This window comes from Lithobates pipiens, unplaced genomic scaffold, assembly GCF_037356315.1.
Source record: "Lithobates pipiens isolate NorthernLeopardFrog02 unplaced genomic scaffold, aLitPip1_a1.2 Scaffold_19, whole genome shotgun sequence".
In the NCBI taxonomy this organism is placed as follows: Eukaryota; Metazoa; Chordata; class Amphibia; order Anura; family Ranidae; genus Lithobates; species Lithobates pipiens.
In genome coordinates this window covers 530,265,594-530,293,237 of record NW_027507764.1, presented here as the reverse complement: position 1 = coordinate 530,293,237, position 27,644 = coordinate 530,265,594, and the positions used below count along the sequence as shown (strand labels likewise).

The 27,644-nt window shown below is 44.7% G+C and overlaps 1 protein-coding gene and 1 pseudogene across 2 annotated transcripts in view; both read right to left on the bottom strand.

Moving 5' to 3' along the window:
* Positions 1 to 27,644, bottom strand: part of LOC143997540 (uncharacterized) — a 306,212-nt gene that overhangs the window by 221,512 nt on the left and 57,056 nt on the right. The window lies entirely within an intron of this gene.
* Positions 4,961 to 5,079, bottom strand: LOC144000089 (5S ribosomal RNA; annotated as a pseudogene).

The following is a 27,644-nucleotide window of genomic DNA, read 5'->3' as shown; positions in this document are numbered from 1 at the left end:
GCGTACTGAGTTGTTCCTGAGCAGGCTGTGGGGTTGTGCCCTAGGGACCGCTCCATGGGCAGAACTAAAAGTTCTGAAGTGTCATATTACAACTTGCCTAGCATCTCCAGTGATGGGGCTAACAACCCATTTAGTTACAGAGAGGAGCTGTGTCGGTCTGTGAATATAAGAGAAACACCTTTTCCTGGGCTGTATCTATAATCATACCCAAGTACTCCAGTCTTTCTAGCGATATTAAAAAAAGGAAGATTTCTCTAGGTTGCGAATCCAACCCAAACTTTCCAGGTAACTGGTTGTAATGCGTATGCCTTGCTCCAAACGAGCCACGACTGGTCTATTAGCAATAGATCGTCTAGGTACACTATGACTGTTAAGCCCTGGGCCCTTAACCTAGCTAGAGGTGGGGCCAGCACCTTTGTGAACATCAGGGTGCTATGGCCAGCCCGAAGGGCAGGGTTACACACTAGAAATGCTGCTGTTCTAACTTGAACGGCAGAAACTTTTGGCGAGCGGGAAATATAGGGACATGCAGATCTGGCATCAATCGACATCATGGATGCACAAGTTCTCCTCCTAGAAGGATAGAAACTACTGACCCAATTGTCTCGATGCAAAAGGTGCGGATCTTCAGGAACCGATTTCGATTTTTTAGATCTAGAATGGGTCTGACATCTCCATTTGGTTTTGGTACCATAAAAAGATTTGAACAGAACCCCAGACCTTGATCTTTTGTGGGAATCTGTATGATCATCCCTTGAGAGATTAATGGGTCTAGTGCCTGAAAACAGTGAGATTGTCTTCTATGGATCTTTGGGAATGCTTGACCTCAAGAAATGAGATGGCGGAGAGCATCAAAACTCCAGTTTGTATCCCAGCATTACCGTGGAGATGACCCATCTGTCTTGAATTTCCTCTTGCCAGACTTCTGAAAACTACAGAAGTCTCCCCCCCCACCTTGGCGTTGGGGGGGGGGGGGGGTGTTGTCTCTTCATGATGAGGCTTTAGCAATCTGCTTTGTAGGTTTCCGAACCCCAGGACTTCTTTTAAGCCTGGGTCTGACCCTGAGGTTTTCCTCTAGAGTGATGGCGGAGGCCGTCGCCACTGAGAGGCAGAAGCCCCTGGCGCAGGTGAAAGAGCCCGTTTAAATCAAGGGCGTTTATACTTTCTTTTGACTGGTAAGAGTACTTTTCCCACTAGAAATTGTTTGGATACATTTGTCCAAATAGCCTCTCCTCACTAAAAGGGAACTCAGGAGGGTTTTACATGGTGCTTCAGCTGACCAATTTTTTTTAACCACGGGATTCTATGCATATGTACAAGCATAAGCTTAAGGCGAGGTGCCTGGTGATTAGAATCTTTAATGGCATCTACGGCAAAGCATAATGCTTCTGGTAGTTCAGCCAATTGCTGGGCTTGTTGCGCAGGAACCTCTTTAAGGGCCTGTCTAAATTGCTCCTTTGGGGATTGACAGATGCCTATTGCAGCGACTACAGGCTGAGTAACAGCACCTGCCAAGGAAAAAGATTTTAACAGGGATTCCAACTTCTCATCTGTTGGATCCTTAGGCATTTGTGCATTGTCTACAGGGCAAGTTAGGCTTTTATTCACACTGGAAATCGCAGCGTCAACTGCTGGTACTTTCCATCTCTTGGTGAATTTCTCCTCCATGGGATAGAGAACTGAAAATCTCTTAGGGGGGAGAAAATGCGTATCCGGGTGATCCCATTCAGCAAAAAACAAGCTGTTCTAGTAATGCATGGACAGGAAATGAATGCACAGGCTGAGAAGGTTTTAAGGAACCCAAGGAAGAACCCAAGCTTTCAGGAGACTGTTAGGGGCAACATAAAAGTGGAACGAACCATCCCTGTAAGAGTTTGTATAAGCAATTTCTCAGATTGTGAGGCTGAAAAAGGTTCATCCACTGATTTCCTCCACAGAGGAATCATCGTTTTTTTTCCCTCCTGATCGACTGAGGGCAACACCTCATCCTGAGCCCATTGTTCCCCTTACAAAGGTTCCGAAGTGGGGGAGGGGGGGGGGGATCTAGCACGATTCCTATCCATTTGAATGGAGGATGCGATTAAAGCCACTAATCTTCCTTCCAGACCCTGCAGGGTGGAGGAAAGGACATCTTCAGTCACGTATACAGGGGCCGAAATGTGAGAAGCAGTTGCACCATAAATTTGTTTCGATGGCTCACCCTGGCCTGTCATAACTGGTAATTCAGGCGAGGATGACAATGTGGAAATGGACTTGAGATCCTAGCAACTGGGAGTGAAACCTTTAGTACTTTTTTGAGCTTTGTGGTAGGCATATTCCTAAGCACAAAAACAGAGGCACTATACAACAAATAAAGCCGCTATAAAGTTCAATCTAGTGCTGAAAAAAATAAAATAAAATAAAAAGTCCTTCCTGTATCAGGAATGCCAGCTTGCAACCCTCACCTATCCCACAACTCCTGTGTCCCTGTGTGCAGGCTGCTTGTTTCCTCCTTGTCAGCCGAGAAGAGTGTCACAGCTGTAGTTTTATCTGTTTTTGCCTGCTGTGTGTCCTCGTGGACGTTCACAGCACTGCGCTTAGGCCCCACCCCTCTGAAAAAATTCCCCACCCTTTTCCACGCTCGTGCACAACACTTTCGGGGCGGGGGGGGGTGCAGAGACCTGTTTAGCAGCAGGCACACAGTAACACCAGTTAACATTAACAATTATTAGCAGTACCAGTGAGACCTCCGCACACACACACACACCCCCCCCCCCCCATGGCTGATGTCCCCCTAACCCTTTGGTCCCTTCATGGGGAGAAGATAGGATTTTTACAACAGCTTACCTGTAAAATCCTTTTCTTTGAAGTACATCACAGGACACAAACATAGTAATTACTATGTTATCCCAACCATGACACTACCTGCCTGGAGTTTGCATGTTCTCCCTGTGCCTGCGTGGGATTCCTCCGGGTACTTCAGTTTCCTCCCACACTCCAAAGACATGCAGGTAGGTTAATTGGCTTCTGTCCAAAAATTGGCCCTAGCATATGAATGGGGACCTTGGAGTGTGGGCTCCTTGAGGGTAGGGACTGATGTGAGTGTGCATAGGGACAATTGTAGACATTCACTCAGGTTGTACTGGATGGACTGGTGTCTTTATTCAACCTTACAATGGAACTATGTATGTGGTTATAGGCCACCTGCAGGTGATGGACCCTGGCACACCCTAAGAAAGGAAGTCCACTCCCTATACAACTCCTCCCACTACTGGGAGTATCTCAGTTTTTGTCGCAAAGCAATACACGTGTATACTAGAAAGAGGGGCAGGACCCCTGTATCCCGTGATGTACTTCAAAAGAAAAGGATTTTACAGGTAAGCTGTTGTGGGATGTCCCAGAGCAATGCCAACTGAGGGGAAGGAGACAACAGAATTAGGGCAACATGAGACTAGAAGACTAATAGTGCTGCCTGCAGCACACTACGCCCAAAGGCAAAATCCTCATGCCTTTTTACATTCACCTGATGAAATCTGGTATATGTATGGACCGAAGACCAAGTTGATTCCTTGCAGATTTGAACCACGGAAGCTTGGTGATGTACCCCCACAAAGCACTAACAGCCCTAGTGGAATGTTCTTTAATATGAAAAAGTGTAACTTTCCTCCTTAAACCATAAGCTTGAACAATCGCTTGTCAAAAACAAAACACAAACAAAACATCAGTTTTTCGAACCTGAACGGTCGTTCTTAGATAGATTTTGACTGCTCTCACCACATCAAGAGAATGTTGTGACTTTTCCTGGAAATGAAGGTAGAACAATATCCTGGTTCAAATCAAAACCTGGAACTATCCTAGGTAGAAAATTAGGATGGACACAATACAACCTTATCCTTGTGAATAATTAAATATGGCTCTGGTCGCTGAAAAAAAATAACCAGATAAGGCCGAAACCTGGCCCCTGAGAGTACTCAAGACCGGCTTTATTTTTAATCCCATCTGTACAAAGTCGAGGATTCTACCTATGATATATTTCCTGGGGTGCCAACCCCTGGATTCACACTAGGAGACATACGCCTTCCAGACTCTAGAATACATGACTCTGGAGGCCTGCTTCCTTGCATCAACCAGAGTAGATTGCACTAAACCTGACAGCCCACACTTCTCCAGAATGTGGGTCTCAATATCCAAACCGTTACATTTAGCATTTGTAAAGTAAGATGGAATAACGGACCTTGTGAGAGAAGGTCTGGCCATGGCGGTAGGATCCATGGATCCCCTATCGCCAGCTTTACGATCTCTGCATACCATGATTTCCTGGGCCACACTGGAAGCCACAAGAATCACTGACTTCCCTTCCTGCTTGATCCTGTGAAGAAGTTGTGGATGCAGGCAGAATAGGAGGGTATGCATAAATCAGTGAGAATCGATTCCACAGGAAAAGCAAGGCATTTGTTCCTCATGCTAGCGGATCCTTTTTTGACACAAAGTTGTTGATTTCTTTGTTAAACCTGGACCAAAAACAGATCTACGTCTGGGATCCCCCATCTTTGGCATACTGACAATAAGATATCGGGGTGAAGGAACCAGTCTAACGGGAACAACCGCTGGGGATTCAAAGTAGTCCGCCTGCCAATTTTCTATTCACCATTCTCTGGGCCACACAACTTTTTCTGCCCCCTTGGTGATCAATACAGGCCATTGCTGTGGCATTGTCGGATTGAATCCTGGCAGGACAATTCCGTAAACTGAAAATTCAGAGCCTCAGGACCAAGTACTCTGCCTGAATTTCTGGAATGTTACTGGGCAAGGCCATTTCTGACCTGGGCCACTTTTCTTGGACAGTTGCCTCTTCCAGGACTGTTCCTCAACCCAAAAAACGTTGGCATGTGTTGATACCATGTTCCCGGTAACTGAAGGAAGGATTTTCCGTTTTGCAGATTTTTGGTTATTAACCATAAACGGAGGCTCCGGCACACCCAGCCTACAGCACCTGGTATTTCCAGGTGGTCTCCCATCCAGGCACTAACCAGGCCTGACCCTGCTTAGAATCCAAGATCCAATGAGACCGGGCGCTTTCAGGGTGATATGGCCGTAGACTTTGGAGTCAGACACATTGGGAATCTAGAGCTTGAACCATTTGTTCCATTTGTTCTCTAGACATAAAGAGTGCCCCCTTGTCCTCTTTATTGACTGTAAAGTGAATAACTTGACACCAAGTTCACTATATGGACACCTTATATATTTGTACATGTTGATCATATACCCCTTAATCTCCTCTTATCAAGAGTGAATAAATTCAGTTCCTCTAATCTTTCATCATAGCCGAGTTTCTCCATGCCTCTTATCAGTTTGGTTGCCCTTCTCTGCACTTTCTCCAATTCCCCGATATCTTTTTTGAGAACTGGTGCCCAAAACTGAACTGCATACTTCAGATGAGGTCTTCCTAATGATTTGGACAGGGGCAACATGATATCTCTCTCTCTGGAGTACATACGTCTCTTAATACAGCAAAGGACTTTGCTCACTTTGGAAACCGCAGCTTGGCATTGCATGCTATTATTGAGCTTATGATTTACCAAAACCCCCAGATCCTTCTCCACTATGGATTCCCCCGGTTGTACTCACCCTAGCATGTATGATGCATGCATATTCTTAGCCCCCCAAGTGCATAACGTTAGATTTCTCAACATTAAACCTCATCTGCCACATAGTCGCAAAGTAAGGGTCCCAACACTGAACCTTGGACCATTCAGAGTAAGAATCATTAACCACTACTCTCTGAATTTTGTCTTTTAGCCAGTTTTCTATCCATTTACAAACTGATATTTCCAAACCTGTAGACTTTACCTTACACATGAGCCATGTGTGCGGAACTGTATCAAACGCTTTTGAAAAATCCAAGTATGCCACGTCCACCGCCACCCCTCTGTCCAAGGTTTTACTTACCACCTCATAAAAAGAATTACGTTTGACAACTTCTTTCATGAATCCATGATGTCTGTTGCTTAAAATATTTTTTTCCTGCAAGAACTCGTCTATGTGGTCTTTTATTAATCCCTCCAGTATCTTCCCAACTATAGAAGTTAAACTAACGGGTCTATAGTTACTTGGTAAAGACTTTGTTCCCTTTTTAAATATAGGCACCACATTGGCCCTGCGCCAATCCAGTGGTACTATTCCTGTCATTAATGGGTCCCTAAAAATTAGATACAATGGCTTTGAAATTACAGAGCTCAATTCTTTTAGGACCCGTGGGTGGATGCCATCAGGTCCAGGTGCTTTATCCACCTTTATTCTGTCCAAATACTTCTGGACCATATCACTTTTGAGCCATTGTGGATTTGGGGCTGCGTCACTACCACCCCCATTATGGACATGAGCTCTCCCCATGCTCCTTTGTATACACAGAGCTGAAGAAAGTATTTAATAGGTTAGCCTTTTCTTTTTCCCCAGTTACCCACTCCAGATTATTTTGTAAAGGGCCTACATGCTCAGACTTGACCTTTTTACTATTAATATATTTGAAGAATTTTTTGGGGTCTGTCCTACTATCTTTTGCAATCTGTCTTTCATTTTGAATTTTTGCATCCTTGATTTCCTTTTTACATATTCCGTTATATTCCTTGTAACATTTAAATGACACTAGCGTTCCTTCATTTTTATATTTTTTAAAAGCTCTTTTTTTTATAGTTTATAGCTTTTTTAACTTTGGCTGTGAGCCACATAGTTTTTTCTTTAGCCTTTTAAACTTATTGCCCATGGGAATATACTTTGCCGTGAGATCACAAACAGTCTTTTTGAAGAATTCCCATTTCTTTTCTGTGCCCACTGATGTCAATATTCTCTCCAGTCTAAGTCCTGGAGAGCAGCCCTCATCCTTGAAAAATTTGCTCTCTTGAAATTAAGTGTTTTTATCCTTCCCGTATGTGATTTTTGCTTACAGCTAACATTAAAAGAAATCATGTTATGGTCACTGCTACTCAGATGTTCCTTTATCTGAACATTAGTAATACGTTCTGCATGGTTTGAGCTTATCAGGTCCAACAGAGCATCATTCCTAGTTGGGGCCTCAATAAACTGGACCATAAAATTGTCCTGTAATAGGTTTATACATTTTTGCCCTTTAACTGTCCCAGCAGTACCATTACCCCAGTCAATTTCTGGGTAGTTAAAATCCCCATTATCACTGTCCCAGCCATTTCTATCTGTGCAAGGAGCTGAGTCTCCACCTCCTCATTAACATTGGGTGGTCTATAACAAACTCCAATGATTAACTTTGAACTACGCACATCTGTATGCAATTCCACCCATGCTGCTTTGGTCTCATCTCACACTCTGTCCACCAGGTCTTCTTTCTCACGCGCTTTGAGATCACTTCTCACATACAGACAGACCCCTCCACCTTTCCTTTTTACTCTGTCTTTCCGAAAGGGTGCATAGCCAGGAATATTAATAGCCCAGTCATGCGAGGAATGAAGCAAAGTTTCAGCAATACCGATTACATCATAGCTCTCCTGATGCACCAGAACTTCCAACTCGCCTATTTTGCTTGGCAGACTTCTGGCATTGGTGAACAAACATTTTAATGTATTAATATATTTTGACGGGTCACATACTAATCCTCTTGGGTGTTCCAAGATTACAACTAGGACGTGCTACTATATTTACCTCGGGTTTATGTGCTTTGGTTACACTACCACTAATATTACCCTCTGGAATATGCTCCACGCTGACTGACTGACTGGCTGACCGACCGACCGACCATCTCCATCTGAACCCTCCCCCCATCACCTAGTTTAAAAACCCCTCTAACTTTTTGGCCATCCTTAATCCCAGCTGATCTGCACCCTCCTTATTTAGGTGCAGTCCATCCCTTCTATAGTACCGGTTATCGTCTGAGAAGTCGTCCCGGTCCTCCAGGAACCCAAACCCCTCCTTACTACACCAGCTTTTGAGCCACTTGTCTACTTCCCTAATCTCCCTCTTCCTTTCTGGTGTGGCTCGATGTACTGGTAGTATTCCTGAGAATACTACCTTGGAGGTCCTTTTCCTCAATTTAGCACCCAAGTCCCTAAAATCATTCTTTAGGACACTCCATCTGCCTCTGACTTTGTCATTGGTGCCAACGTGCACCATGACAGCTGGGTCTTCCCCAGCCCCTCCCAGTAATCTGTCCACCAGATCCGTGATGTGCCGAACCCGAGCGCCCGGCAGACAACATACAGTTCGGCACTTCAGGTTGTTGTTACAGATTGGCCTCTCTGCCCCCCTAAGAATTGAGTCCCCTACCACCAGAATCTGTCTTTGCTTTCCCTTCGCCGCCCCCCCCCCCCCCCCCGCTCTCACTGGAGGAGTTCTTCTCCTGGCAGCTAGGAGAATCTCTCAGCTCCAGCAGTGCTGGTCCCTGACTGGGATCACCAATGTCACTCAATGGAGCATACTTATTGGGATGCTCCAGCCCTGGATCGGCCTCCCTGGCAGTTGCCCCTCTACCCTTCCTGACTGTCACCCATCTACTCTCTGCTAGTGCCTGTACCTCTTTGTCTCCACCCACCTCTGTGCTGGCCCCTGCCGTGTACATTCCTGGCTCTCATTTAGGGTAGAGGGTCCTCTCAGTGCTGACAGTTGCTTCCCCAGATTCAGAACCTGGGCTTCCAGGGAAACAATGTGCTTACATTTTGCACAGCAGTATTCACCCTCGATCAGATGATCAAGGAACGCATACATGCCGCAAGATGTACACCAAGTCACCTCTCCACATCCGCCAGTCATCGTAACTATTTAATGAGGATTAGAGATTATACCCAGTCCAAAATTACCTAACAAGTAGCTTTCTGACACTAATACTCAACAAGACAGTACACAGGTACTCACAGACCAGCGTGCAACCACAATACACAAGTACTAATGACACACACACACACACACACACACACACACACACACACTACTCAGACAACACTCAGGTACTCACACTACACAGCTACAATGACCCCTGTTATAACCTCCTGTTTTAAACTCTGGTTTTTAACTCCCCACTTGGACCAGTTCCACTTAGACAGAGTTCTCACAGACTCAAGATGAGCAGGCTCAAATGAGTTCTACACAAACTTATATAGACCTCAAGCACCTGTGCCCAGTTAAACACTCCCCTTAATTAGTAGGCTGAAGGAAAGAAAAGAAAAAATAATATTTAAAAAGTGTCAGAAAAGGGTATTAAATAGCTACAAGGAAAATCCCCAAAAGAACCTAAAAATGCAACCCAGCAGTCAAAAAGGAATACTTATTCACAGTCCACTGTTCAGCTTACAACCAGCAGTTTGGAGTACATCAGGTGTATCTCATTTCTTGAGACACTAACAAGTCAGGACAGTACAACTACCCCCCAAATGACCCCTTTTTAGAAAGTAGACATTCCAAGGTATTAAGTAAGTAGCATGGCGAGTTTTTTTAAGTTGTCATTTTTTCCCACAAATTCTTTGCAAAATGAAGATTTTTTTTTTTTACAAAATTGTCATATTATCAGGTTATTTCTCACACACAGCATATTCATACAACAAATTACACCCCAAAATACATTCTGCTACTCTTCCAGAGTATGGCGATACCACATGTGTGGGACTTTTACACAGCCTGGCCACATACAGAGCACCAACATTGATGTAGTACCTTCAGACGTTCTACGAGCAAAAATGACGCATCTCATGTCTCACCACCTATTACACTTTTGAAGGCCGTGGAGTACCAGGACAATGGAATTTCCCATAAAATGACCCCATTTTGGAAAGCAAACACCCCAACATATAATCTGTGAGGCATAATGAGTCTTTTGAACAGTTCATTTTTCCCCAGAAGTTTTTGGAAAATGTGGGGAAAAAAAAATGAAAAAAAACAAAAACGCATTTTTTATTTTTTTTCTTACACACAAAGTTGTCAATTTATAAGATATTTCTAACACATAGCATATATATAGCAAAAATTACACCCCAAAACACATTCTGCTACTCCTCCAGAGTATGGCAATACCACATGTGTACGACTTTTACACAGCCTGGTCACATATAGAGGCCGAATATTGAAGTAGTACCTTCAGGCGTTCTAAGAGCATAAATGACACATCTCATTTCATTCCTACCCATCACACTTTTGAAGGTCCTGGAGCACCAGGACAGTGCAATTACCCACAAAATGACCCCATTTTGGAAAGCAAACACCCCAACGTATATATTCTATGAGGCATGGGCTACAAATAGGTACTCGGGTACCCCGATGGCCTGGTGACAGGTACTCGGGTACTCTGATGGACTGTGCATGACAGGTACTATGAGGGGTGGTGACAGGTCCTCTTTATTTGGGGGGGGGGGGGGGCAATCAGTGTGATTAGTGTACACTGTAAGCAGTAACGAGATGTTACCGCAATCTCCTCCTCACAAACGATCGGTGTGTGAGGAGAACCCGGTAACATCTCAATACCGCTGTTTGTTTACATTTTAGTGATCAGCTGTGCAACGATCACAGCCGATCACGTGGGTAAACAGCTAATGGCTGTTTACCAGCGTCGGTGACGAGCAGTGTTCCCGGGAACACGCCACCACTGACGTGCACAGCGGAGGTGTGACCACCTGTGATCGGCCGTGACTTCATCACGGCTGACCACGTGGTAAACAGCCATTCCCAATGGCTGTTCACCCCCTTCGGTGGTGAGCGGTGTCTCCGAGACACGCCAGCACCATAGAAACAGGGATGCGTGTGCACGATCGCTCGCATTCCCTGTTTAAAGGGAGGACATCATATGACGCCCTCCCGCCACAATAAGTGCGCCGCCTGGCCGTCATTTGACGGCCGGCGGTCGGGAACTAGTTAATCTGGCTAAACGAGGCGCCAGAACCTTTGTAAAAACACTCAAGGTGCAGTAGCTAGACCAAAAAGCAGAGCTACACACTGAAAATTAAGATTTTCCACCTTGAGTAGTAGTAGTAGTAGTAGTAGTAGTAGTAGTAGTAGTAGTAGTAGTAGTAGTAGTAGTAGTAGTAGTAGAGATTACTAGTGATGCAAATAGGCACATTGAGGTATGCATCTTTGAGGTCTACTGACGCCAGAAGTTAACCTCCTTATAGGATGGAGATAACTCCATGCGGGAAAAAGAAAAAAGAAAAGTGGTTATAGTCAGGAATTGAATTTAGAGTTTTGAGATCCAGAATGTCAATTTTTTTTTTTTTTTTTCAAAAACCAAAAGGGTTTGAACCTAACCCCAACCTCTGCTCGTACACGATGACCACCATGATCATTTTTTGCCAAAAGATGGTCCAATGCTTGAGAGGAAGACCTGTTTTTCTCTGGATCCTTAGGAACGTTTGATCTGAAAAAACGATGAGACGGGAACTCCAGTTTGTACCTTAGAGCTATTGTGGAAGTTCCCCATCTGTCTCGACACTCTTACCCAGATCCTTGAGAACTGCAGAAGAATTCCCCCTATTCGAGTGAGCAGGGGCACATCCTCATAAGGAGGTTTCAGTACTTTGTAGGTTTCCTCCCACAAGACCTCTTTTGTCCATGAGGCTGACCGTGAGGATTACCTTATGAACTTGACGGTGGAGGCCGTCGTAACTGCCTAGAGTTTTAAAAATGAAAATACATTTACTCCTTTTCTTAAATGGCAAAGGGGTACTTTTTCCACTAGAATTTCTTTGGATGTATTACCCAAATCATCCCAAATAGCTACCACAAAAAGGAACACTAGCCAGGAGCTTCTTGAATGGTGCTTAGCGAAGCAAGGCCTAAAGGATTGAATCTCTCATAGCAACTATTGAAAACATAAAGCTGCTAATAGCTTACCAGATCCCGAGCCTGCTGAGCAAGATAACCTTGCACACCTGTTTAACCACTAGGAATCCGCGCTATAGCCGAATGACGGCTACAGCGCAGATCCTTAGACCTAGCCACAGGCCTCTGTACCTTCCGATTGAGTCGAGAAGCCAGGAGATCCACATCTAGCGTGCCCCCACCTTAGGCACAGGAGCTGAAATACATCTGGATGTAGCGATCATTCCCCTTGGTCCAGCATATGATGACTTGGGTAGTCCACTTGCCAGTTTTCTATGCCCGGAAGAGTTTGCACGGTGATTGCCACATCCTCCCTTAATTCTGAGGCGGAAGCTGCCCTCAGAAGGAGGTCGTCCAGGTAGCCCACAATTGCGATCCCTCGCTGCCTCAAAGCAAAGCCAAAACTGGGGCTAGCACCTTGAAGACCCTCTGTGCCGACGCCAGGCCAAAAGGCAGAGCTACAAATTGGAAGTGCTCGTCCCAAACCACAAAATCTCAGAAACCTCTGATGCTTGATGCATATGGGGACATGCAAGTATGTGTCCTTGATGTCCAGGGATGCCAGAAAATCCCCCTAGAGTAAGGCAACCACTGAGTGAAACAGGGCCTCCCAACAACCCGGAAGATGAAGGTTGGAGGGAAAAAAAAAATCTGTTTGGTGGACAAGAAAACTATCTTGTACCCTGAGGAAACTAGTTCACAGACCCACTGGTTGGAAAGCAGGGAGGTCCACCGAGCTGCAAACTCCCAAAGGCGACGACCCACTCGAGAGTTGGGCGGGGCAAACCTTCATGTGGTAACAGATTTGTTTGCAGGCTTGGGAAACCAGCGACGCTTTTGTCCCTCAGCAGGCACCATGTCGGACTGGGAACGCTTACCTGCCGACTCGGGCAGATGAAAAATCCGCTTACGAGTGGAAAAGGAGGGCCCTTGCCTACGGTGTGGCTCCTTACCTTTCCTGGAGTGTGGGAGCAAAATACGTTTACCCCACTAACATTCTAATAATGTCATCCAGCGGGGCTCCAAATGGCCTCTCTCCCTGGAAGGGCGAGTCCACCAGTGCTTTCTGAGATGCCTGGTCCGCAGACCAGCATTTCAGCCAAATCAGGCGATGTAGCACTTCTGCTGATACTGAGGCTCTAGAAAGCAAGGGGGCCGTATCTAGGGCCGCATCACAGACATACTTAAGGCCCTGCACCAACTGGTCTGCCAGCTCCATGCAAACTGGGGAAGTCTGTTGCTTCTCCAATTCACGGTGCAACAATTTAGCCCAGTCAGCGTCTGCGATAGCAGGGCCATGGCTAACACTTGCCGCAATACTGAGCCCACCATGGTAAACATGGATCGGGCAACCGCCTGCCTCTGCCCTTTTGTCTGCAGGGTCCATGAAAGCAGGCGTGCCTTCCACCGGAATTGTGGTCACCTTATTTAACCTGGATAACGGGGGGGGGGGGGGTTCAACAATCGGAAGAGGTCCATTTCTTCAGGAAATTCTCCTCAAAGGGGCAACTCACTCCCATGCGTTTCGGGACTGAAAAATCCTGCTGTGGTTTTTACTATTCCTAGTAAATAAACTTATAAAAATAAGTTAGGTAAGGAAACATCTTAGGCGTGCGGGTCGGCTTGTGGGACCCGAAAGACGGACACCTCTGTAGATGCCCCCGAATATCCCATTTTTAGGGTATCCCGCACTGCTGTAATAAGTGCTCCTACAAGCGCCTTTTCCCGCGCTGACACGGAGTCATCCTCACTGTCCGAACGGTCCTGGTCCGCATTCTCTGATACATCAGAACAGGGGCCGCTAGTCACAGCAGGGCCCAAGTCTGTGTGGAAGCGTACTGTTTTAGAAGGAAACAAGCACCCAGTGCTAGAGGCCAAACCAACTGAGGCTTCTACTAGTCGACCTCTCAGGGAATACCCAGCTGCTCCATCCTGCCGTGACAGTACTTACCCTTCCTGCAGGAACTGCTAGACGCATTCCACAGACAGACTCATCACCCGAGCAGTATGGGTTGGCTGCCGGCCATAGCACACCGTGACACAGACAGCAGTAGCCCAGTCATATGTGTGCCCTGGAGCATATAGCTCACCGGCCGCCCCTGGAATAGATGGGGCATGTTGTGGTCGACCCAGCAGGAAGCTAGGGCCTGCTCACGCTCAATGGCGAGGCTAGGGAGACTAAAAGGATCTATATTATCCAGCCTGTCACCCAGCCCAACTGTTGATTGAAGATCACAGGAATCAAAAAAGCAGAAAAAATTCCCAGGACCAATGGTCCCATCGGGAGCCAGGTGCTTCTCTTATACTAGGCAGAAAAAGCCTGAGCTGCTGGATGCAGCGTGAGGGGTTATAGCCAGTATGACCGCCACCCTGGGAGGTACTGTGCAAGTGTTGCTGTTTTTAGCACTCTCTGCCTAGTCCTCTCCTAAAGGGGCGATATAACCCTTAGGTCAAGAAGAGCTGCTGTGTCCATCAATGAACAATAGAGAAAACTGGAGGTACTCCCAGTAGTGTTAGGTGTTATATAGGGAGTGGACTTCCTGTCTTAGAGTGTGTCAATGTCCATCACCTGAAGGTGGCATATAACCATATAGTAATTACTATGGCTCAGTGTCCCGTGATGTACGATAAGAAAGAAAACATTTGGCAGATTTATTTTACCCGAGAAGAAATCGCCCTGCATACACTGCTGCAGCCACACACAGACTGACCTTTCCGGTGAAGACAACAGAGTAAGGTATACGCATAGAATCCCTCTACTGGAGAATTAAGGTATAACATTTAAAAAAAAAATAAAAGAGCAACAGGCGGGACTTTATATGAGGCACACGGGGGCAGAAGCATAAAATTTGGTAAAAAACAAGTTTTTAATAAATCCAGGTAACCATATATTTACATGTTATTGCACAGTCATAAATTAGTATTTTCTATTTCATCAATATATACACATTCCAACAAGGACTTAATAGTAAACATATGAAGAGTTGAGTGTTCAATAAACACAAATTATATATGAATACATGACACATTGAAGCGTCATTTAAAGAAAAAAAAAAAAGCACAAAAATAAGAGGACAAAAATCAAGAAGGAACGTTCTTGCTTTGTGGGAGGTTCTCCATGTCTGTACATTTGCCCATTTCCTTTTTTTTTTTCTTATTAAAATATGGTTGTTTACTCTATCCATAGGCTACCACTACAGTGTTGCTCCTGACGAGTGGCTATAAGGTCACGAAACGCGTAGAGCTTTCAACTGCCGTTTTGTGTATACAATTTTCAACAAAGCATGAACGTTCCTTCTTGATTTTTGTCCTCTTATTTTTGTGTTTTTTTTTTCTTTAAATGACGCTTCAATGTGTCATGTATTCATATATAATTTGTGTTTATTGAACACTCAACTTCATATGTTTACTATTAAGTCCTTGTTGGAATGTGTATATATTGATGAAATAGAAAATACTCATTTATGACTGTGCAATAACATGTAAATATATTACCTGTATTTATTAAAAACTTGTTTTTTTACCAAATGTTATGCTTCTGCCCCCGTGTGCCTCATATAAAGTCCCGCTCTTGCTCTTTTATTTTTTTTTAAATACTAAATCAGGATTGGAGGAGGGGATGTGAACGGCCCCCCTATCACCTCAAAGTCCCAAACAATTTTCTTTTTTTCTCCTTTTGTTAAGGTATAACATTGTTTCCCCTAATAGAAGAATACATAGGTGTTTTTAGTACCCAAGTTTCTTCCCTTACCTTATCCCAGGATTTTCTGAATTAACAGACAATTCAACCTTCACTCATCACAGCGGGCTGCGCTTAGCAAAGGCTCAAGGACCGGGTCCCCAGATAATCCGGGTTCCAACTCCCTTGGACCTGTAAACCACCCCATCAGGAAAGCTTTAGGTAATATAGCAAGACCTAAGCCCTGGGTTTCCGGGGTACAGTCCTACAAAGAGGCGTTACAGGCAAAAACCTTGTGCTTCAGACACGGGGCCCCGGGTACCATCCACTTAGGCCTCAGTGGCACTTTGGATGGATCTGGTCTATGGAGGCTATTTAAATACAGCATGGATCCCTCCTGGAGCTCCTCTGAGCACATCTTCACTTGTGACCAACACTTTAGACACTGGGTAAAAAACTTATGTGCTCCTGGAAGGAGGAGGGGATATATAGGGAGTGAACTTCCTGGATTGGGTATACCAGTGTCCATCACCTGAAGGTGGCCTATAATCCATTAATTACTTAAGGCTGGTGTCCATTATGTATGATAAAGAAAACTAGGTTCTGGTAGCTAGCTGCTGCCATAACAACGATACTTTGCTTCAAAGTACCGACGTATAATGACAGCGGGCGGTCCTTAAGTGGTTAAACAAAACGCTGGCAAGATAATCTCCTGCGACTGGTTATGAATTGATGCTACGTTTGATATGTTTTTAGTCAGATAGGGTTTATACAAATCAGTGGAAGTTCTACTTTTGGGTGGAACGCTGCTTTAAAAGGTCCCAGGGCTGACATAACTTTTCTGATCGGTACCTCCTGATTTGTCTACAGCATAGCTGCTACATTTGTGACCCTGTTTTTCTTCTCTTCTGGAAGAAAGATTCTTTGTTCTACTGAATTTATTTGGTAACCTAGAAATTGAACCTCTGGAGCCGGATAGAAGTTTGATTTTTGAAAGTTCATGATCCAACCCAAGGCTTCCAAACGACTGCAGGCCTTGCCCAGTTCTTCCTGCAATTTCTTCCTGGAAGGGGCAAAGAAGAGGAGGTCGTCCAGATAGAGGGTTACCGCAATCCCCTGAAGACAGAGAAAGGTGAGGGCTTCGGCCGTGATTTTTGTAAAAGTTTGTGGGGCTGGTGAATGACCAAAAAGGGAGGGCCTTGAATTATAGATGAAGCACCTCCTTCCCCATATTTACTGCTAGAGGAACTTTTGGGACTGAGAGACTATAGGGACATGCAGGTATGCATCGGTTAGGTCGATTGATGCCATGAAGCATTCCTTGGTTAACCGTTTTCTAACTGGAAAGATAGAGTCTATGCGAAATCCATGACCAGTTTAATGGTTTCAAGTTGAGAATGAGACTGAAGCTTCCAGATGGTTTTGTAAACCAGAAAGATATGGGAGTAGAAACCCAGATGATGCTCCTCTGGAGATACCCGAATCACAACCCACTGTTGCAATAGATACTTTAACAGGTTCTTCATAGCTAGAGCTTTTGTTGTATCCCTTGGTAGGTTTGTTACAAAAGTATCTTCCTGGAGGAAGATCTGAAAACTCTATTTTGTATCCCTAGGACAGCATGTCTAGAATAGATTGGTTTTCTGTCATGCTTGCTAAAATGAGGGAGGAATTCTTGAGAATTTCCTCCCGCTGGCAATGAAGAGTCATTGCGTTTTACTGGTTGGCACAGGAGGATGGAAAAGGACATTCCCTCTGCCTTTGCCCATCCGCGCTGACCAATTTCTTCTTTTATCTTGATTATCCTTGTTTCAGAGCCCTTTGAGGTCGAAAAAGACGTTTAGCTGGTTACCTTTTCTTAATGGGGAAAGATCTCTTTTTGTCAGCCATCCTATCTAGCACTGAATCTAAAATCAGGACCAAATGAAAGATCTCCCATAAACAGAACACCACACAGTTTTACTTTTGGATGCCACAACCCCTGGCCAGGTCTTTAAACACATGGCTCTCCTGGCTCAGTTAGTTAAAGAGGAAGTAAAGCCTATGACAAAAATAAAAATACATACATACATACTGCAAGACAAAGGCATAATGAGCTAGTATGCATAGCATACTAGCTCATTATGAATTACTTACCCGAGATCAAAGCCCCCGCATCGGCCCTCATTCGCCTCCTCCAACGCTGCCATCTATCCCGGAGTGACTTCCGGGGATATCGCGGCTACGGTGCTGTGACTGGCCGGAGCTCACTCCTGCGCATGCGTGCTGGTGCCGCCACGCTCAGTGCACCGTAGACAGACATCGGTGCCGCTATTTCTGCAAATATCTCCTAAGCCTTTTAGGTTTGTGAGATTTCTTGCACCTACAGTTAAGCCTTAATCTAGGCTTATCCGTAGGTTAAAGTGGTTGCAATGGGTTTACAACCACTTTAAGACTGCAGATCTTCCCGTCATCCTCAACCATTATGCAGATGCATCTGTAATGTAGGTCACAACCGCTGACAGGGTTGATAAAGAATCAAAGATTTCTAGATTGGGAGAATCGGCTATAATGTGGGCTTTTAACGCGTTTACTCATTACTCCATATTTCTAGATCCCACTTCTCAAAAGGGGAAAGAAAGGAGGGAGAAGGAGCGAGAGAAGTACAATAACCCCCCCCCCCCCACCCATTACCTGGGCCTTGCTGGTGCCTTAGTCTGTCCCACTCGCCACCGTCACCATAGTGGTGCTGCAGCATCCTCACGTGACTTAGAATGCCATTTTGGACTCCACTAGCACCAGACCAGAACTGGAAATAGGCACCAGATACGATTTTCCCTCCTGCTCACGACACAGTTATGCCACGCGCCGGCTCCCAAGCGCCGCCACTTGCCAGATACCTCACTTCCAGCTAAGGGAGTATCCACTCTGCCATTTATACATATGAACGCCTGGTGGTGAGAAGATGGGGAGTGACCGGAGGTGGATGCGAGAGGACGGCTCTCCCTCCCTCTGCCCCACACACCTGAGAGGCTGATGGGGATATGGAAGCCAGCAGGGGATGTGCGAGAAGCATCAGGCTGTGCCAAAAATATCTCCTAAACGCTCCTCTCCCCAACACAATCCCACTAGCCTGGACAAGCTGTGCTGATGAGAGATCCCTTCCTCCCTTGCAGGTCAGAGTACTACGAGGATAGTTCCAGCAGCTACAGCGTGTATGCCAGATAAAGAGCCAAGAGCAGTGAACCATCTCTCTGAGGATCATCCCGTGTGCGCTGGATGCAGGTGAAAAAAATATTTATTTTTTCTCCCCCACTCTCTGCTTTCTCTGACCCTTTTTTTGTACACTGTCAGCCTGGACTGTCTTTATTATTGATATGCTAACAGCGCTGAGCTGCTGCTGACACACTAAGGGAGCAAACCTTTATCATTGAATGCCATATCCTCAAGAAACAGTGTGTGATATGGAGCTGGATGATAGGACAGATCTAACTGCAGTTTAAATGTATGCAGGGAGCAGAGGCTTGGAGGATTAACCCCTGCAGCACTGGATGAGGCAAAAGCCTGTTTTTTTTTTCCCCATTACCACTATCTCCTGCTTATCAGCAATGCAAATTGGATCTGAGCCAAAGTGGAAGACAAGCGGATGCAGTTGGTTGCTTTAAGGACGATAAGCTAACAATATATAGCACCAAAACCTGATCCAGTCTGTTATCTTACTGTACAGGTAGCACATTGCATTACTGGTGTTTCATATTCAATGCTCAAGCTTGAGAGACTTTGGAGGTAACCCCTCAGCTGTATTTCCTATTGCTAATCTTGCCATATATACGCCACAGGTTATATATACACCAAACCTAGTAAATCCAACATGTGAGCATTGTCTCCCTCTATTACCCTGGACTTATTGTATATCATTTCCACCCTATTCTCAGTACATCTAACAAATCGCATTCTGAAAAAAGAGCCGCGTAGATTTTGGAAACTGGACTATGAAGAGTAATCCTCTTGAACTGTGGTGGATCGCTTTTCTCCCCTCTCCACCTTGGAATTTATTTATTTTTTTTGCCTATGGGTCCAGCATATTACACTATTTAGATGGCAGGCTTTAGGGGACAGCGGAGGAGGGGGGAAAAAGGGGGATTGAGATGAATATTTTTCGGGAATTAAACCACCCGACTATGTTATTATGCCATCGCAGCGCACCACAAAAAGTAAGCCAGGCAGCAGCAGCTAAACTGGGGAAATTTGCGCATGCACAAGGTCAACTTTCTGAGCAGACTCCACTAAAAACAACAGTCGAGAATTTAGCATGTTGTCCAAACCACAGACCGGGGCCTCTGCACCCACCACAAGAAAGAGTCAGGGACATGGACAGGTAACTCCTGTGAAGGCAGTGAATCCCCCTGCAGGAAACCCTTTGGGGAGAGGATGGAGGATGCTCAAAAGTGGTCATTATCACCAACTAAAATGTTAGCTCTGGGGAAAACAGAACCATCATTGAGGGAAGTACTGGACGCCATTAACTCTTGTAAAACTTCCATAAATGAAATGTCTACCCAGCTTCAAACTATTCAGGAAGACATGTCCCTCGTTAAGCATGACATGCAAAAATTATGCTAAAGGACTACCGCCCTCGAGGTAAGGGTCAGCCTATTAGAGGACGACATGAACCTTCTTAAAACGGGAGATAGGGACTATAAGGGAACAAATGGCTAACTACCAGATAAAGATCGACGAAATGGAGAACAGGACGCGAAGGAAGAACGTGAGCATAGTGGGATTTACAGAATGTAGTGAGGGTACAGATCCCACTACATTTTTGAAAAATGGTTTAAAGACTTATTTGGAGAACAGTCCTTCTCACCCCTTTTTGCGCTGGAAAGAGTTCATAGGACCCCCTCTAGACCTCCCCAATCAGGAGCCCCTCCAAGACCCTGATTGGTAAAACTGCTTTACTATAAAGATAAAGTAACTATACTAAATAAAGCCAGAGAAATGGGTAATATTCTTCACAATGGCAATAGGATTTCTACGTACCCAGATTTCTCACCTGATCTGCAAAAAAGAAGGGCTAAGTTTGGAGAAGTCAAAACGCAAATTGCAACGATTAAAATTGAACTATGCCTTTCTATACCCGGCAAGACTACGTATAAAAACGCCCTGGGGGGGGGGGGGGGGGGTACTGTGTTTTTCGATACCCCGGAGGGAGTGGAGAACTGGATAGTAACCTATAGTGGGAGACTGTAGACCAATCTGACTATATTGCCCTGGACTTTTATTAGCAATATGATTTTGTTTAAGACACAAACCACTACAATGTTGAATAATTTAGAGAGAGAGGAGGGTGTTGGTGGTGGAAAGGGGGAGGGAACAACGAGCATACCACCCCATGTTTCTAAGGGGTGGAGAGAAGAGTTCTCTCTATTTGTGTTGTCTGTTTTGTTACGTTGGTCTTGTCTGTTTATTCTATTAAATGTGGGCTGTATGGTTTTCTGAGGGGGGGTGGGATAGGGAGGGAAGAGTGTGAGAACACAAGTTTGAAGTTGATAACACTTAACTTGATAGATGAATGCAAAGGTCACATTAGGAAGCCCCAAAATAGGCCCAGTGGGCAGGTGAATGGTGTGCATCGGTGTATGAGATGGAACAAGTGGGTTGCTTGGAACAAAAGACTATGTGAACACAATTATTAGGCATGAGAGGAGGTACGGATGTATGGGATGGAATGAGTGGTGGGTCTGGCACAAAAGTTTGTTTGATTTAAATAACAGGTATGAGAAGAGACATTATGGAGTCACAAAAAATGATACGAGAAAACCATATAAAATTTGAAAAGGCACTGGTTAGATTCACAGATTTTTTTTTTAACTTTGATGGTTATGCGCACCCAGATTAAAAAATTAATTTTGTGCTCATGGAATGTCCGGGGAATGGGAGATACAGAGAAAAAAGCAGCAGTTCTCCTGATTGCAAAGACATACGAGGTGGCTATCCTTTGTTTGCAGGAGACACATCTTACTAAAATCTCTATTCCCCAATTGAGATGGAGGGACTACAGTACAGTTCCATTCAGTACACACCTCCTATTCTAGGGGATTGAGTATATTTGTTAGAGCAGGGGTAGCTTTCTCTTGTATGCAGGCTAAGGTGGATGAATATGGGAGATTCATTTTTTTTATTCTGCAAGATTTATAACAGAGTCTGCATTAGCAAATGTGTACCTCCCTCCACCCTTTAACGTTTCGATCCTTTGTGAGCTTGCCGAGTTTGTTGTGGATAAGCCAAGAGTGCCGGTGATAGTAACGGGGGAGGGGGGGGGGGACTTCAACATGGTAATGGACCGGAGACTAGATAGTGTCCCCGAGGGGAACCTAAACGGGTGGTGTCACGGATAGCTGGCTCCCCGATTTTCTAGGGGAGGCAGGATTGTGGGACATCTAGAGAATATGGAACCCGGAGGCCCGACAATACTCGTGCTTCTCCAGGACACATTCAACACTCTCCAGGATCGACCCAGTGCTGGGAAACGACAAAATTATGTCCATCATAAAGAATGTGAACTACTCCCCAGTGACAATATCACTAGAGCTGGGCGAGCGTAACCATCCTGGGGAGTGGAGGATAAACCCATTTTGGATCGAATGGATGGAGGATCCGAAGGAGAGATTGGCATCAATGGGGGGAGTTTGTCGATTTGAATAGAGGTACTGCCTCAGAAGGAATAGTATGGGATACTCTGAAGGCTTTCCTAATAGGCATAATGATCCAACAAATCTCAAAAATTAAAAAACAGACTAAGGACTGGGAGAGACTAATAGGGAAGAGCAACTACAGCAGAGGAACAGTATATTAATGACCCAACACCGGATAGACTTAGGAAATGGATAGAGGAACAACAAAATGATTGATTAATGACTCTTAGAAAAACAGAGAATAAACATCTCTTCCAGAAACAATTTGCCTTTGGAGAGGGGGAAAGTGCGGGACGTATGCTGGCACAATTAGTCAGGGTGAACTGCCCCCCCCAATCGTTATACCCACGATAACTATAGGAGATGGAAGGGTATCCTCATACTCCAGAAATATTAGGCAAGTTTAACCCTTTCATGACTAAGCCTATTTTTGGCATTTGGTGTTTACAAGTTAAAATCCATATTTTTTGCTAGAAAATTACTTGGAACCCCCAAACATTATATATATTTTTTTAGCAGAGACTCTAGAGAATAAAACAGCGATTGTTGCAATATTTTATGTCACACGGTATTTGCGCAGAGGTGTTTTAAACGCAACTTTTTGGGAAAAGGGACACTTTCATGAATTAAAAAAAAAAAAAAAAACAGTAAAATTAGCCCAATTTTTTTGCATAATGTGAAAGATAATGTTACGCCGAGTAAATAGATACCAAACATGTCACACTTTATAATTGCACGCACTTGTGGATTGACGACAAAGTACGGTACCTAAAAATCTCAATAGGCGACGCTTTAAAAAAAATTTTACGGTTACCAGGTTAGCGTTACAGAGGAGGTCTAGTGCTAGAATTATTGCTCTCGCTCCGACGATCGCGGCGATACTTCACATGTGGATTTGAACACCGTTTACATACGCAGGCGCGACTTCCGTATGCGTTTTCTTTGCTTCGCGACTAAATTGTTTTTTTTTGTTTTTTTTTAAATGTGATCACATTTATTGCTGTCACAAGGAATGTAAACATCCCTTGTGACAGTAATAGGTGGTGACAGGTACTCTTTATGGAGGGATCGGGGGTCTAAAAGACCCCCCACCCCTCCTTTACACTTCAATGTATTCAGATCGCCGAAAACGGTGATTCTGAATACCGTATATCTTTTTAAGACCAGCGCCATTGGCAGCCGAGTAAACGGGAAGTGACGTATCTTCCATGTTTACTATGAGGAGACTGGAACGAAGCCGATAACGGCTTCGTTCCAGTTCCTCCCCAGCAGCCGGAGGCAGCAGAATGTGAATCAGTGCTCCCGATCGAGCAGGAGCACCGGTAACAGCGGTGGGAGGGGGGGGGGGGGGGGCGTCCCCTCCCGCTCCTCCGGCATAACAGCTTTTAGCCGCATCGGTTGTTATGCCTGGATAGGCAATCGCCTGCAGGTGCGGGCATCATCCCGGTATACCCCCCGGAAGCCGAGTACGCACATCTGCGTACGCTCTGCGGGAAGGGGTTAAAGATTATTATGAGGACTTGAATAGATCACAACAAGAGGAAAAATGGGGGGTGAAATGGGCAGCTCTCTCAGGGATTTGAATTTCCCCTGTCTTGATGAGACAGATAGAACGGAGTTAGACAGACCTATAACAATAGAGGAAATACAAAAGGGTCACTATTGAGATGGCGCAACAGAAATCCCCGGGCCCAGACGGACTCCCGACCGAGATATATCGGCAGTATGGGAAGGTATTGCTTCCCGAGCTGTTGAGAGTATTGAATTGGTCATTAATGAGGGGAGAGCTCCCCTCATCGATGATGGAATCCACCATAATCACCATACACAAGGAGGGTAAAGACCCACTTGATCCTGCCTCATATAGGCCTATCGCTTTATTAAACACTGACATAAAAATACTGGCAAAGGTCTTGGCGGCTAGGGTGAACAAGGTTATACTGAAACTCATCCACCCTGATCAATCAGGTTTTATACCTGGAAGAACTACTACCACAAATATAAGGAGGGTATACTTGAATCTTCAGGTCCCTACAGATGAGAGTGGAGAGAGGGCGATTTTGTCTTTAGATGCCGCCAAGGCCTTTGATAGTCTTGAGTGGTCTGGAGCGTTATGGAGACGGCCCAATTTGGACCGGGTTTCATGAAATGGGTAAAAATGCTTTATAGGGCACCAGAAGCCAGAGTAAAAGGTGAACAATGAAAAGTCCGATAAATTTAGACTGGGGAGGGAGACAAGAGTGTCCCTTGTCACCCCTCTTTGCCATTGCAATTGAACCTCTGACCATTGCCCTGCGGTCTTCTGCTCAGGTGAAGGGTCTTAGAAGGGGAGACTTGGAAGAAAAAGTAGCATTATACGCGGATGACCTACTGTTATTCCTTGGCGATACACAGAATTCCCTTCAGAAAGCTATGGACATTATTAACAAAATTTGGCCAAATTTGCAGACTTAAGATAAATTGGGAAAAATCTAGCCTTCTGCCAGTAGATCCTCTGGGAAACCCCTTGCCTGAGGAGGTGACCCAGATCCAAGTAGTAAGCAAATTTAAATACCTAGGAATAAAACGTATCCAGAGACCCTCAACAGTACACAGCAAATAATATAATCCTGTTACTGAATAAATTTAGGAGGAAGACAAAAGTGTGGAAACGCCTGCCATGATCTGTGGCAGGTCGCTGTAATTTAATCAAAATGATATGGATGCCGCAGCTTCTCTATATATTTCATAACGCCCCAATTTGGTTATATAAAATGTGGTTTCAAAAGACAGACATGGTGTTCAGGGAACTGATTTGGAAGGGTGGGTCGGCAAGAATTCGATTGAGTACTTTGCAGTTACAAAAACAGGAAGGAGGAGTAGCACTCCCACACCCCTTTAGCTACTTCCTTGCGTCACAACTCCAGTATATGGGGGGGGGGGGGGTGTAATGTAGAAGGGGGAGAGGCAGGGAGAAAAATACTCCTACAAAATACACCACATGACTCAAAAGTGGAAGCTCTGGAGGCAGGATCCTTTCCATTAGGACTCCCTACTTTGTGTTTAATGACGAGTGTGGGACACAGCGAAGGCCATATTAAAATACAGAGGATTTAATGAGTATACCCCCTTATGGAAGAATAGCAAATTGGGAGAACTGCAGAAAATGGGGACAGTAAGAGAATGGGAGAGATGTGGAATAAAATTTATCGCCCAGCTATACCAAGATGGTGCCCTAAAAACCTTTCAGGAACTGAGAGATTATTTTGCTCTACCAAACAAATCCTTCTATAAGTATTTGCAGGTCAGGCACGCACTGGAGGAGCAGTTTAGAGGGAGGACCTTAGAATGGAGCGCAATCCCAGTTCTTCAAAAAATAATTAATGCAGAAACAGGAGTTTAACAAGGTTTAACTTTGAAAATATACCCACATATAAACAAGGGGAGAATGGGAGGGATAGAGATCCCTATGTACAAGAGGAAGTGGGAAAAAGATGTGGGAGATATCTCCGAAATACAATGGAATCGAATTCTTGAACTGGCTCCGTTGGTATAACTCTCTCCCTCTCAGAGGATGGCACATCTGTTCTTATTATATAGAACTTATTATACTCCTCGTAAACTTTTTCAATTTGGCCGACGGCCGGATGCAAGGTGCCCCCAGTGCGGGAACATGGAGGGAGACATGATTCACATGTTTTGGAGATGCCCGAAGTTGATCCGCTACTGGACGGAGGCGACAGGAACCACTGATCGGGTGTTTGGAACCTCCACCAGGATGGAGGCGATGTATTGCCTCCTGGGATTAGTTGAGGGAGTTGGAAACCCGGGAAGCAGCCAGACAGCGGTTCTGAGATGCCTATTTCAGGCAAGGAAACCGATTGCCCTTAGATGGTTATCGGTGTTGCCTCCGTCCGGTAGAGAATGAATAAATAGTATGAATGTGGTCATTCTTAAAGAGAAAGTGTTATATATAAAACAAGGGACTAGTTATGACTAGATATGACAAGATGTGGAAACCTTGGTGGGAAGCCAGAGGGATTGATATGTGAATAATAATAGTGTGAAAAAAATATTTTAACGATGAAAAGAGACCCAATAGGAATTAAAGTAAGAGGGCAAATGAAGAGGGTGGAAGTGTGCGAGAATGGGGATGAGAGGGAAGTGTGAGAGTGGGAATCTAGATTACATGGAACATCAGCTAGGATGGCCCCACCCAAGATACGAACCATTTTTTTTTTTTGTTATATTTTTATCTGATAAGGTGATGGGGGGGGGGGGGGGGCTGGAGGGATGTTTAATTTTGATGTATTTTGTAAACAAAATAAATATCTTAATAAAGAAATAAAGTGTAAAAAATAAAATATGATCGCCTAGGAGCAGAGATTCTTTAGAAGCAGCACAGGTTCTCCCTAAGCACTGAAGAGAGAAAAAGGAGCCCAAACATTAGTCACCCTTGGAAATGGTATGGGAGGAATGGAACAGACTCTATGGAAAGAGGTAATGGTGGAACAGGGAGCCTGGCCTCTCAGCAAAGCACCTAAGAGTACATGACTCCCCACTAGGTGTTACCTTGCCGGAGGAAACACAAAAACAGACGAGCTGTGGGGAGAAGCCTCCTTTTAAGTTTGGTGGAGGTGGTGTTTCCTGGGGTGAAGTGTGAGGAGCTGTCCTGAAAGAGGTTTAGGGGAAAAAAAAAAAAAGTGTATGCAAGTCAAGAAGCAACAGTTAGAACAGGACATGAAACAATTGACTGGTTCAAAATCGAGAAAGGAGTGCAGCAGTAATGTCAGCAGGTCACCCTACTTATTTAACTTTATGCAGAGTACATCTTGCAAAATGCCAGGCTCTATGAATCAAACTGGAATTAGAATCGCTGGGAGAAATATATCAATAACCTGAGATATGCAGACTATACCACATTAATGGCAGAAAGTGAACAACTAAAGAGTCTCTTAATGAAGATGAAAGAGGAGAGTGCAAAAGCTGGCCTGAAAATTGAACATTAAGAAAACTAAGATTATGGCAACTGTTCCCATCACTCGTTGGCAAATAGGAGAATAAATGGAAACTATGACAGATTTTATCTTCCTAGTAGTGTTACAAGATTCTGGCGAAAATTAAAGTGTATTTTTTCCCCAACGAATTGTGTTTGAAAGACCACTGTGCAAATACAGTGTGACAAAAAATATTGCAACAACCGACATTTTATTCTCTAGGGTCGCTGCTAAAAATATATATAATGTTTGGGGGTTCCAAGTAATTTTCTAGCAAAAAAAAAAAATAGGATTTTTATAACAGCTTACCAATAAAAATCAATTTTCTTTGAAGTAATATTACGGGACACAGAGCCATAGTAGTTACTATGTGGGTTACAGGCCACCTTCAGGTGATGGACACTGACACGCCCTAAGACCAAAAGTCCACTGCCTATATAACCCCTCCCACTACTGGGAGTACCTCAGTTTTGTAGCAAAGCAATACACATGTATACCAAAGAAGGGAGG